Source organism: Hordeum vulgare, chromosome 1H (genome assembly GCF_904849725.1).
Source record: "Hordeum vulgare subsp. vulgare chromosome 1H, MorexV3_pseudomolecules_assembly, whole genome shotgun sequence".
Lineage (NCBI taxonomy): Eukaryota > Viridiplantae > Streptophyta > Magnoliopsida > Poales > Poaceae > Hordeum > Hordeum vulgare.
Window position 1 is genome coordinate 389,985,835 of NC_058518.1, and position 7,856 is coordinate 389,993,690.

Here is a 7,856-nt window from a genome sequence, read left to right on the forward strand (position 1 = left end):
TTTGACAGTCTGGGACCTAGCGGAGAAGATGTACTTAAAGAGCCCCCAATGGGGGGGGACATCCGATAAAACACTCGCAAAGGGTGACGAATGCGGCGAGATGGGCTATCGCGTTTGGAGGAAAATGATGGAGCTGCGCCCCGAAGTGGTTCATAATACCTCTGAAGAAGGGGTGAGGAGGCAAAGAGAAGCCCCTGTACACGTGGCTGAGCAGCAAGACGCGCTCTCCCTCCTACAGCGCCGGCTCCGTCTCGCCCCCTACCGGCAGCCTCCACGACTTGTTGGCAACCATGCCTTGCTCCACCAGCTCCAGCAGGTCGTCCGCCGTCACCGTGGAGGGGAGGAAATCCCCATGGATCCAACCCACCGGCAGTGCCCGCTGTCGCCGCTGAGCAGGGGCCGCCGCCTTCTTTTTCTTCTTCCGCGACTCGAGCTTGCTCGTCTGCCCCTTCGTCATGGTGGAGGCAGCAGATCCGCAGAGGAGGAGAGGAAGGAGGAGGCTTGGAGCGTGCAGGGAGCTACGGGATAAGCGGGGCGAGTGCGAGTAACCAGGGGAGCGCAACGAGAAACCCCCGCTGGAGAAGTTTAAATAAGCTTCCGACTGGGTCACTAACAGGTGGCCCCGAAATCTTGTCCCTCGACCGGCTGCTATGATATTAGTGGAGAAGATAAAGGCGCGATAATCAAGGCGGCAGAAACTACTCGATGATGATGTCGTCATCCCCGCTGAGCGCGCGGCAACCGAAATTTGAGGATCCCAGAAAATCCGCCGCTGTCAGTTGACCGGTCACATCGAAAGATTCCGCGGAAGCACTCGGTCCTTGATGGTTCGTTTCGCGGATATATTCACTCGGATCACTGGTCGATAGGATAAAATGGATCGAGGCAAACAACGCCAAAGTCACATCCATACCAGTCAGATCCGTACTCCAGGCATCACTTCGTCGTTCCAACCCCGATCCATTCGAGGACTAATGATGGAGTTATAGTCCCAGGTAGGGTCATAGGCCTGCCCTATAGGTCCTACCCAAGGACTACCCTTCATAAAGGACAAGGCCCCTAGACAGTTCCGACTGAACTAAGGACTTCCCATCATCCAGTCGGTGACGATTCCCCCACCATCCAGTCGGTGACGAGCATTCGGAGCATATTAAATGTACCAACTGGATTCCACTCTGTATATCGTAACCTCCCTGGAGGGCAACGGTCATACATTTTCATACACCATTATTAGCATTTAAGACATACGTTACCTGTAACGTAGGCATTTAGTCGCCACTACTCCACCCCTGTCCACCGGGCCGTTGTGAAGGGCATCACACTCTATATAAGCCGCCCTTCCCCACTGGTGCAAGGGTGGGCATTTACTGTAACCCCATATTCCACTCGACACTAAGCTCCCAAGAGCACTGAGGCGTAGGGCTTTTACCTCCACCGTAGAGGGGCCTGAACTCATACATCCTCGCTGTAGCTAAGGCTCTGCTCATCCTTTCGTACCCTACTCATCTACTGTCAGACTTATACCCACGACACGCATCTCACACACTATTTCAGACTTAGTGAAAATAGCAGTTTATGAAGCTGCAGTTTTTGATCTAAAGGCATATTGACAGCAGCAAAACCATAAGCTACATGACTCCAAATGGCATGAAAATTCACAGCATGTTAGAGTATCCCAAATTCTACAACTAACTCCATTGGACCAACCTCAAAAGAGCTACAGAACACAAGAAAGAAGCAAGACAAGACATCAACAAAATATAACAGATTCCAGACTTAGAAATATTTCACCATCTCTAAAACATCACTATTTCTAGCAACTTGAGAGCAAGCAAACCACACATAAACATGCATTTCTATTGCAACAAAAAATACCAGGGGCTAAACTAAACATCAAAGGGCGACTCTCTAGTTGACAACTTAATCAAACGAAGCACGGAATAAATCCTACGAAAAAGACAAGAGCGCAACATAGCAAAATATCGCACGAACTAACTTACTCAAAAGGTAAAACTAAATACACAAAAAAATCCTACCCCGAAAACATATAAAACATGTGGGGTTGCAACACAAAAATATTACCACACATAAATGCGAGATAATACCTATACACGGAAAAATAAACTAGCGGCAATCCCTACACGCAAAAATACCAACGTCTACTCTAAAATACATGGAAAAGTGGTTCCTAAAACATGAACATTTCTACTACGACATTCGGGCTATCCGGACATGTACGATAAATAACTACGGAATGGATCCTATAGAAACAACATGTTAATCTATTCATTTGGCATGCTAAACTACGTCAAACAATTATGCAAGTTGTGAAATCGTATTGTACGCGCAAAACTACCCCAAAAATCATATACAATATGCCTCGATCCGACTAACGGTTTAAAAGTTACGGGGGTTTTATTATACGTCTATTTCCTGAAATCTATCTAATTCGAAAACTAAAAAAAACTAAAATCTATTGGGCCAAAAGGGCAAGCGCAATATAACGAAAAATGTGCAAGGCGGGGGATAGGCCAGCCTCACCTTGGGCCGGTTGGAGGCTTGGGCCGTGAAGGAGGCCGAAGGAGCCAACTCCGCCTGGAGGGAGGCCGGCCCAGGCAGGAGGAGGCCGGCCCAGGAGGGGTCGCGGGGAGGCCGAGCGCGTGGTCGTCTCCCTCGTCGTGCTCCTTGTCCGGCTGGACAGGAGGCGGCGGCGGGGAGCAGGGACTCCCACGAGGCGGCGAGGAGCGGGGCTCGCCCGATCTGGCGCGGGGCGCCCGGGATCCGCTCGTTCCCGAGGTGGAGGCGGGACTTGGCGGCGGGTAGAGGCCGAGGCGGCGGGAGGCTGGGACAGCGCAGGCTCCTGATGGCTGCTCGCTGCAGGAGGCGGCGAGGGCGCTGGAGGAGACCGCCGGGGAGGCGCGGCACGGGAGCTCCGACGAGGATGCTGGATGCGGGGGGCACCGGGCGTAGGCGGCGGGGCTGTCCATGGTGCTCGCACGAGCTCGGGCACGGAGAGGAGAGAGTGGCTGCAGGCATGGGAGAGCTCCTGTGGTCGCCCGGACATGTCCGATTTGACCACGGACATGTCCGGTAGGTGGGGATTTCGACGAATCTGAGCCATTAGATGTAAATTCAATGGCCAGATTTGGTCAGAGGGGTTGGGCTGCGGGATTCAGAGGGTTAGGCCTAGCAGGTGGAGTTTTTAGGGGGGTGGTTGCAAAAATGTCCAAGGGAAACCCTAGTGAAGTGAGAGGGGTCTCTCTAGGGGGTGATACTGATATAGGGTATGGTATGTGGTAGGATGGACCTCGTCTGTGCGATCGCGATCCGACGACCACGAACGGAGGAAGTGGCTAGGTGGGACTAGTGGGCTATGTAGTGTAGTTACCGGAGAGGAGAGGGAAAACGGGTGGCCCGGCAACATATTTTAAAACACCGACAAACGTCCGACGATAGACCGAATACGGTGCCGCTACGGTCGACCGTTCGGGTACCAGACGAACTCCGATTGCGACGAAACTTGACAGGTGGCCTACCTATATTAAAATAACACCGCACGTCAAATCTCAACCCAATCAGAGAAAGTTTTCTGCACACTTTTAAAAACAAGATTAAAACGTTGCCACGGGCGCGTGCGTATGTGGTCGGGCTCAGAACGGACAACGACGAGAACCGGCAACTAACAACGGATGCAACTTTTCAAAAACTAGAGGCAACAGGATGCCGATGCAATGCTGATGATGCGTATGATGCGATGATGATGCGACAAATAAGAATAACCACACGTCGAAAACGGAATAGAAGGGGGGAATCTTCTGAACATCGGCATCGGGCTGTCACAGTTACTTCCCATTATGGATAGTCTCTTAGTTCGTTTGGGTGGCCAGGTAGGCGTCCGGACCTTATCCACCCTTGTCATGGCACCCAACAGGGAGACCCATTTGGTTTGCCTTGTCTTTTATATTAGTTTGTTATTTGGGCCATTCTATACAATCTCGATTGAAATGAACGAAATATTGCGTATGACTAAATCAATAAGTCACATAGTATATAACAAAAATAAATAAAAAACACATAGTTTACAACAAAATAAATTTAAAATTATAGTATATAAATTAGAAGAAAAGGAGAAGATAGAACTATTGGTTTCTTATGCGAGTCCACATATGCTCAGCCAAATCATTTTGAACTTGAATATGACTTGCTTGATAAGGCATTTCATGATGAAATTGGATGAACTATGTGCTGGGTAACGTAGCATAAATTCAAAAAAAAATCCTATGCCATATTCAGATCTTCCTATGGAGAGACCAGCAACGAGAGAGGGGTGATTGCATCTTCATACCTTTGAAGATCGCTAAGCGGAAGCGTTTCTAGAACGCGGTTGATGGAGTCGTACTCGCAGTGATTCAGATTGCGGTGTGATTCCGATCTAGTGCCGAACCACGGCACCTCCGCGTTCAACACACGTGCAGCCCGGTGACGTCTCCTGCACCTTGATCCAGCAAGGAGGAGGGAGAGGTTGGGGAAGATCTCTGGCAGCACGACAGCATGGTGTCGATGGAGAGACGAGGTCTCCCGGCAGGGCTTCGCCAAGCACCGTGGGAGAGGAGGAAGAAGGGGGGCAGAGCTGCGCCGAGGGAGATGAAAAACTGTATGCGAAACAGCACCAAAACCCCCACTATATATAGGAGGAGGGGAGGGGGGTGCGCCACCCCTAGGGTTCCCACCCTGGGTGGTGCGGCAGCCCACATGGGACAGGGGGGGCGGCGGCCAGGGCAGGGAAAGGGGGCGCCCTAGGTGGGCCTTGGGCCTCCCCTGCGACTAGGGGTTCCCCTCCCTCCCTCTCTGGTGCGCATGGGCTGGGTGTAGGGGGCGCACCAGCCCACCTAGGGGCTGGTTCCCTCCCGCACTTGGCCCATGTAGCCCTCCGGGGCTTGTGGCCCCTCCCGGTGGGCCTCCGGAACCCTTCCGGTGGTCCCGACACTTTGCCAGTGGTGCCCGAAACATTTCCGGCATCCAAACCCATCCATCCTATATATCAATATTTACCTACGGACCATTCCGGAGCTCCTCGTGACGTCCGGGATCTCATCTGGGACTCCGAACATCCTTTGGTAACCTCGTATAACAATTCCCTATAACCCTAGCGTCATCGAACCTTAAGTGTGTAGACCCTACGGGTTCGGGAGACAAGTAGACATGACTGAGACACATCTCCGACCAATAACCATCAGCGGGGTATGGATACCCATGGTGGCTCCCACTTTCTCCACGATGATCTCATCGGATGAACCACGATGTCAAGGATTCAATCAATCCCGTATACAATTCCCTTTGTGTGTCGGTATAGAACTTGCCCGAGATTAGATCGTCGGTATACCTATACCTTGTTTAATCTTGTTACCGGTAAGTCTCTTTACTCGTTCCATAGCACGTCATCGTGTGACTTACTCCTTAGTCACATTAAGCTCATGATGATGTTCTATCGAGTGGGCCCAGAGATACCTCTCCGTCACGCGGAGTGACAAATCCCGATCTCGATTCGTACCAACCCAACATACACTTTTAGAGGTACCTGTAGTGCACCTTTATAGTCACCCAGTTACGTTGTGACGTTTGATACACCCAAAGCACTCCTACGGTATCCGGGAGTTGCACAATCTCACGGTCGAAGGAAAAGACACTTGACATTAGAAAAGCTTTAGCATACGAACGATACGATCTAGTGCTATGCTTAGGATTGGGTCTTGTCCATCACATCATTCTCCCAATGATGTGATCCCGTTATCAATGACATCTAATGCCCATGATCAGGAAACCATGATCATCTATTGATCAACGAGCTAGGCAACTAGAGGCTTGCTAGGGACACATTGTGATCTATTTATTCACACATGTATTACTGTTTCCTGTTAATACAATTATAGCATGAACAATAGATGATTATCATGAACAAGGAAATATGATAATAACCATTTTATTATTGCCTCTAGGGCATATTTCCAACAGTCTCCCACTTGCACTAGAGTCAATAATCTAGTTACATTGTGATGTATCGAACACCCATAGCATTATGGTGTTGATCATGTTTTGCTCGTGGAAGAGGTTTAGTCAACGGGTCTACAACATTCAGATCCGTGTGTACTTTACAAATCTCTATTACTCCACTCTAGGCATGGTCCTAGATGGAGTTGTAGCGGCGTTTGATTTGCTTCGTCTTCCGTGAAACCTGGGCTCCTTGGCTATGGCAATGGCCCGAGTGTTATCACAGAAGAGTGTCATTGGACCCGACGCACTTGGAACCACTCCAAGGTCGGTGATGAGCTCCTTCATCCAAATTCCTTCATGAGCTGCTTCTGAAGTAGCTATGTACTCCGCTTCACATGTAGATGCTGCCACGACTTCTTGCTTGCTGCTGCACCAGCTCACTGCCCCACCATTCAAAACATATACGTATCCGGTCTGTGACTTAGAATCATCCGGATCTGTGTCGAAGCTAGCATCGACGTAACCCTTTACGACGAGCTCTTCGACCTCCATAAACGAGAAACATCTCCTTAATCCTCTTCAGGTACTTAAGGATATTATTGACCGCTGTCCAGTGTTCCATACCGGGATCACTTTGGTACCTCCCTACCAGACTTATGGCAAGGTTTATATCAGGTCTGGTACACAGCATGGCATACATTAGAGAGCCTACGGCTAAAGCGTAGGGGACAGTACTCATCTTCTCTCTATCTACTACTGTGGTCGGTGACTGAGTCTTACTCAATCTCATACCTTGCAAAACTGGCAAGAACCCTTTGTTTGAGTTTTCCATATTGAACTTGTTCAATATCTTGTCAAGGTATGTACTTTGCGAAAGACCTATGAGGCGTCTCGATCTATCTCTATAGGTCTTGATGCCTAATATGTATGCAGCTTCTCCAAGGTCCTTCATTGAAAAACTCTTGTTAAAATAGGCCTTCATGCTCTCCAACATCTCTATATTATTCCCCATCAATAATATGTCATCCACATACAGTATGAGGAAAGCTACAGAGCTCCCACTCACTTTCTTGTACGGACAGGCTTCTCCATAAACCTGTATGAACCCAAACGCTTTAATCACCTCATTAAAGCGAATGTTCCAACTCCGAGATGCTTGCACCAACCCATAGATGGAGCGCTAGAGCTTGCATACTTTGTTAGCACCCTTAGGGTCGACAAAACCTTCTGGTTGCATCATATACAACTCTTCCTTAAGGTTCCCGTTAAGGAACGTTGTTTTGACGTCCATTTGCCAAATTTCATAATCATAAAAGGCGGCAATTGCTAACATGATTCGGACTGATTTCAGCTTCGCTACGGGAGAGAAAGTCTCTTCATAGTCAATTCCTTGAATTCGTCGAAAACCCTTTGCGACAAGTCGAGCTTTATAAACGGTTACATTACCGTTTGCATCAGTCTTCTTCTTGAAGATCCATTTATTTTCTATGGCTCGCCGTTCATCGGGCAAGTCCACCAAAGTCCATACTTTGTTCTCATACATGAATCCTATCTCGGATTTCATAGCTTCAAGCCATTTGTTGGAATCTGGGCCTGCCATCGCTTCTTCATAGTTCGAAGGTTCACCGTTGTCTAACAACATGATTTCCATCACAGGGTTGCCATACCACTCTGGTGCGGAGCGTGCCCTTGTGGACCTTCGCGGTTCAGTAGTAACTTGATCCGAAGCTTCATGATCATTATCATTAACTTCCTCTTCAGTTGGTGCACGCGCCACAGGAACAACTTCCCGCGCTGCGCTACTTTCCTGTTCGAGAGGGGGTGTAGTTACCTCATCAAGTTCTACCTTCCTCCCACTTACTTCT